Raw genomic sequence first — 5771 nt, 5'->3', positions numbered from 1 at the left:
TGTTTTCTATGGTGGTTAACCTGATGTCTCCAGAAATCCCACAGGCATAGGGATTATGAAGTGAAGGAGGTAGCCCCCTCTTGATGTTGCCCCCCTCCGCAACTGGTGGTATTCATATTGCCCTTGAACATGGAGGGTGCATATAGACATCATGAGCAGTAGTCATTGAGCATTTAATTATCCAGAAATATCTCCAGCACCTTTTAAAGCAGGAGTAGCCAGCCCCTAGTCCTGGGCCTGATCCATACACACCCACACACCAAGTAATTATAATATCTTGCCGGACCTCAACTTTGGCAAAATGAAAAAATACTGATGCAGTCCTGGGCAGAGACACTGTATTTAAAACTCTCCTCCTGTCCTGGCACTGCAATGGAAGTTCAAATCCACTGCAGTGATGCTATGAATGTGTCCCTGTGTGTGGTTTGTGTAGCATGTGGGGTGCCCACACCCACTTATGACAACACTCATGGCTAGTATAATGGAGAGTGGTCAAAGCCAGGTGAGCATCACCCTTGGACCTTGAAAGGGGTCTGCCTAGCCCAAACTGAAGCTATGGAAGCGAGTGGCTATTGCCTGATCTTGTGGTAGCAATTACGAACTGTGCAAGGAAGTACTTCACTTTGCCCGTCCTGAGTCTCCTCTCCATCTGCTTCATGGCAGGACCCTGAGCTCTGTTGTTATGAGAAAGGAATAAAAACATCTCTCTGTCCAGTTGATCCTCCGCTACTAATCTTCTCATTAAGAAATTTACAATAAGCTTCAGAGGAATTCCAGTGGCTAATACCTAAAAAGAAATGTGCTGACTCTTAGTCTTGTCTGGAAGGCATACTCTCTTCCCTCCCCACACTGCAATTCCACATGCATGGGTGTTGGTTGGAAGTTATGAGGTGACAGAAAGGCAATCTGCAAATATTTAGAAGCCTTCTTCTTTCGTAGTAGATTTGCATGATCCAGAGCTCTGGCACTAAAAAGAGGTTCCGAGGTTACACTACAGTTAGCAGAGCCAGGTCAGGAGCAGCCCAGACCCTGAGACCTAGGGGTGGCCCCTGGTGAGGGCACACAAATGGGCCCTGGAGACGGACGTTAATTGGGAGAGGGGAGGGCAGGAAGGCAGACTACCCTATGCTATAATTTGCAGCCAGCCCCTGCTGGGCTGGATCTTGAAAGCTACATGCACAGTCTTAGTATTTTTTTTAAGGTATTAAAGGCACTCTTGTTCATTTCAGTCAATCAATCATTTTATTTGCATGCTACTTTTCCAAAGTTAAAATAATGTTCAAGGCGACTTAAAACATATAAAAAAATTACGCAGCTACAAACATAACAAAAGTAGTCATGAACAATAAACAAAATGTCAAAAAGTACACAATCAAATTCAACATTACCACATAAATCATATGATCCAAAATTAATATACAAAAAATTAAAAGCAACAGCAGCCACACCGCCACACCTGGAGAGTCAAGCCCTCAACCTGCCACCAGGAAGGAGCCAGGGAAACCTGGAGACCTCTTGCCAGTAAATAATCCCTCACGCCTTCTGCATAGTAGGATTTGGGGGAAGCAAACTGATTTTCTTTGCAGCAGCAGCAAAATGCTGTATCTTACTAAGTATGTTCTTAGTTTAAAGTCAGTTTACTGTCATCTAGTGGTAGAAAAATGTGTTGTGTCTCTTCCCTACAGTTAAAACAGTTCCATATTTGCAATTACTTGAACAGTTGGAAAATCTTGGATAAAATGAAAACAAACAAACAAACAACACTTATTAACCTCCAGAGCAGGGGTCAGCAACCTTTTTCAGCCGTGGGCCGGTCCACCGTCCCTCAGACCTTGTGGGGGGCCAGACTATATGGGGGGGGGGAATGAACGAATTCCTATGCCCCACAAATAAACCAGAGATGCATTTTAAATAAAAGGACACATTCTACTCTTGTAAAAACATGCTGATTCCCGGACCACCCGTGGGCTGGATTGAGAAGGCAAATGGGCTTTAGGTTGCCTACCCCTGCTCCAGAGGGAGTTAATGTATCTGGTTTCCAGAACTTTTTTCAGCTGGAACTCACAGGAACTAAGTTCTGGCACCTCTCAGGTGAGCACTATTGCCATAATAAGAGAACAAGGGAGGTGTTCATGATGAGTTCTGGCACCTCTTTTTCTAGAAAAAGAGCGCTGCTGGTTTCCGTTATGTGGCAATGAAGTTCATCTACCCCATAACTCTTTTTGTTGCATATGGAGTAGAGGCTGCTATTTATTTATGTACAGCATTTATATCCTGCTTAGTCTAGATAGAATAAAATATAAATTTTACTAATACTACAGTTATCATCATTATTATTATTTTAAAGCTATACATAATGGCAACATAAACCAACCAACCAATGTATAACTACAGAGGCTATCTATAAACATCCCAAACTGAACACCAACCATGTTTTGAGCAGATACCAGAAAGCAAAGAGAGAGAGATGGTGCCCTCTGTGTCAGGGGTGGGGAATTCCACAACTGAAGGGACACATCAGAAAAGGACCTCTCTGGTTATTGCACAAATGGATAGCTCCTGCATGGATTACCTTGTCCCATATGTGCTTCCTTGGCCACATCAATCCACGGGACTGACACTTGTACAATTGTCACATAATGTTCATCTCACACCTGTAAGGAATCAATCTTGCAGCATGGCAGCAACTACACACTGGAATTCCACCTTCATTGTGTTACTTTTAGTGCCTGCTGAAAACTTTTTTGTTTAGGCAAGCCTACTTGTGAAGCTGACCTGTATTTTAATATACATTTTTTTTGCTGGTTTTATGTATATTTTGAATTTCTTAAGGTCAACTTGCAGGTGTTCCTCCTTATGAGGACATGGGTGCAGCTGCAGCCGAGCCCCTTGCCATCCTTCTGGCCACAGGAGTGTAGCTGTCCAGGGCTGGAGCTGGGGTTTTCTCTTCCTGTCCCTGCAGTCAGAGGTGGGGGCTGGCTTAATACAGCAGAAGAGATGCGGGTGGCACTGTGGTCTAAACCACTGAATCTTTTGACCTTGCCAATTGGGAGGTTGGCAGTTCGAATCCCTGCAATGGAGTGAGCTCCTGTTGCTCTGTCCCAGCTTCTGCCAACCTAGCAGTTTGAAAGCATACCAAGTAGATAAATAGGTACTGCCATGGCAGGAAGGTAAACAGCATTCCGTGCACTCTGGCTTACATTCCCAGCCCCCCTTTTTATTTATAGAAATTTGGAAAATACATAATAATTCAACATTTCAAATTTAATATTCAATCAGCCAACCTAGGACTTCCCCTCCATCCCTCCATGGTTTCCCCAAATTCCAACTTTTGCTGCATATTATAATTACTCTTCTTCACACAAAAACCCCCTCCATGATACTTTCCACTGCTGTTCTTACTCAAATCCAAGTTGTTTACAGAGTTTTTAAATAATCCACAAACATTTCCAGTCCTCCTTAAAGTCAGTCTCTTTTTTATCTCTATTTTTGCAAGTCAAACTTGCCAATTCTACATATTCTGTCAGTTTCAGCTGCCATTCTTCTTTAGTAGTTACTGCCTCTTCATGCCATTTTTGTGCATACAGTATAATGTTTGTGCTGCTGTTGCTGCATAAAAAAATAGATTTACCTGTTTTGTGGGGACATCTGTTCCCGTTATCCCTAATAAAAAGGCTTCTGGTCTTTTTGGGAGGGACACTCCCAGCCCCTGTGACGCTTGGGCCTCCAGTGACAAAGATGAATATAGGAGCACTGCAGACTACGATCTGTACCTTCAGGGCTTGTGCAAGTCCCATTCGCAACAGGTCGTTTAACTCCCAGACCTTGAAAACCTCTATGTCACAGAATCTCCAGAGTATCTGGATTAATGCTCATTTTCTTGGCCCTCATCCAGCTCATTAAAATGACCAGATAGTGGCCCAAGACCTGCATGGCTTCCCTTGGCTCACATGACAGAGGGATATAGCTTGGCACCATCTTGCTTACTCTAGACTCTAGGACATGCCTTGGTGTGAGAGAAGGTGAGTGGCAACACCCAGTTATTGGCCACGTCCACCACTTAGCGCACAGCCCCTGAAGGAGCAATGATGGAAACGTTTAGTCACCCCTGCTCTAGAGCAGTTTCATTAAGATCAACAGGGCTTTTCTGGAATAGATGAGCTGTGGGATGCAATTGTAAATGGAGCTAAGCATTTAACCTAGCTGTCAAGTCACCTTAAGAGCTCACACTTTTGCATGTCAGGTAGAAAACCACAGGCAGCTAGAATGATGTTACCAAGAGGTAGTTTATTTGTCCTGGCCCTTGAACTTCCTTCAACCACCAGTTGTTAGACTCAGGGCACCATCTACAATTGGCAGCTTCCTTTTGATCATCCATGAATAGCACATTGGAACACCCATGTGCAGATGACTGAGTGAGCATGCAGGTATGCAGTGGTGCACATCTTTTCATGGATGCGCTCAGTGATGTCATTTAGTTCCTCCGCAAGTTAAACATCTTCAAGCTACTTACTCCTAAGTTAGCATGAATAAGACAGATGCAAAAAGAGCTTTCACGTATATTATCTTATTATGGTATTTGTCGCTGTGCTGCCTGGTTCTATGAATGTTCACTTAGGAGTACTTTTCAGTGGGGCCAGTGGGTCTCATCCCATGTAAGGGTACATAGAATTGCCATTTCTCTGCCTTCAGAATGTTCATCTGTGTTGCTTCCTGTCCTGGGCATCTAGGATAAAACAGTAGAAAATTCTAAATAAATGGATAAATCTCATTGCATGGCTCTTAATCATAAATCTCATTGCATCATGGCTCTTAATTATTTCATTTTTCCTTCAGTTGACTAGCGAGACTAGCCTTCTTACTAAAGCCTCTTGTAAATGTGGAGCTAGTTTTAAAAAATAACTTCACTTTGTGTGTTAACAAAGAAGCCTGAGCAGAATAATTTATTAGAAGAGTTCCTGCCCCTCAAAGTCCTGCATTTATCACCAGTTTTAAATTTTCCTATTTTTTCTCTCAAACAGAAGCATCACATCAGTCTAAAAGATGAATTACTGTTTGCACTTAATACTAAGCGCAATGAGTTTATATTTGAAAACCAACTTGTGAGAGCTTAAGTAAACTTCCGAGGAGAGAGCGGGGTGGAATCAGAAACATTATTTTATTAAGAAACAGCCTCTGGCTTCTCTCTCGGTTGGCGGGCGCTGGTGACCTCTGAAAATGATGTATAAAATAGCACATGAGGTAGAGAGAATAGGCAGAGAGGGGCTTCCTAGCGCCGACTATGTGAGAGGATTTGTGCTAAGAAACGCTGAATCGCACCTCCTGGCCTTTGCTTCCCGTTACGGGACCTGCGAGCGAGACTCGTTCTGCACGTGTCTCTCTAACACCCCCGTAACGTTGCATTCCTCATCAATGCTTATTATGTGGCTTGCCAACAAGTCCCAACTCTCCTCAGCTTAATTTTCCTCACACTGTCGCTAGAGATATACTGTACAGTATATCGCTAACCTTAAATTAAACTAAATTGAAACGCCCGTTACAAAAATGGCGGAGTCGTGGCCTTCCCTTCGTAGGAGCAGCAAGGTTACAAAGTTAGAAAGCCCTGCCCACAACAAAGATGGAGGCTCCGTCGCTTCCCCTTCCTCGGAGAAGCAACTACTACAGTGCAGTATACGAAACTTCCAACCCCTGCCCGGGACAAAAATGGCGGGTTCGCGCTCCCCTCACTAATCCCTCCAGGGACGTAGCGACGGGAGCGCCCTTCTCAAAGA

General features: G+C 43.8%; 1 long non-coding RNA gene across 1 annotated transcript; it reads right to left on the bottom strand.

Moving 5' to 3' along the window:
- Positions 1-4267: 4267 nt before the first annotated feature.
- LOC128402712 (uncharacterized) lies at positions 4268-5619 on the bottom strand. Its single transcript, XR_008327761.1, has 2 exons — positions 5509-5619; positions 4268-4726 (listed from the first exon to the last, which is right to left on the bottom strand). It is a non-coding gene; the product is annotated as an uncharacterized LOC128402712 (long non-coding RNA).
- Between the last annotated feature and the right edge of the window lie 152 nt (positions 5620-5771).

Source organism: Podarcis raffonei, chromosome 15 (genome assembly GCF_027172205.1).
Source record: "Podarcis raffonei isolate rPodRaf1 chromosome 15, rPodRaf1.pri, whole genome shotgun sequence".
Taxonomy (NCBI): domain Eukaryota; kingdom Metazoa; phylum Chordata; class Lepidosauria; order Squamata; family Lacertidae; genus Podarcis; species Podarcis raffonei.
This window is presented reverse-complemented; position numbering and strand designations above follow the sequence as displayed.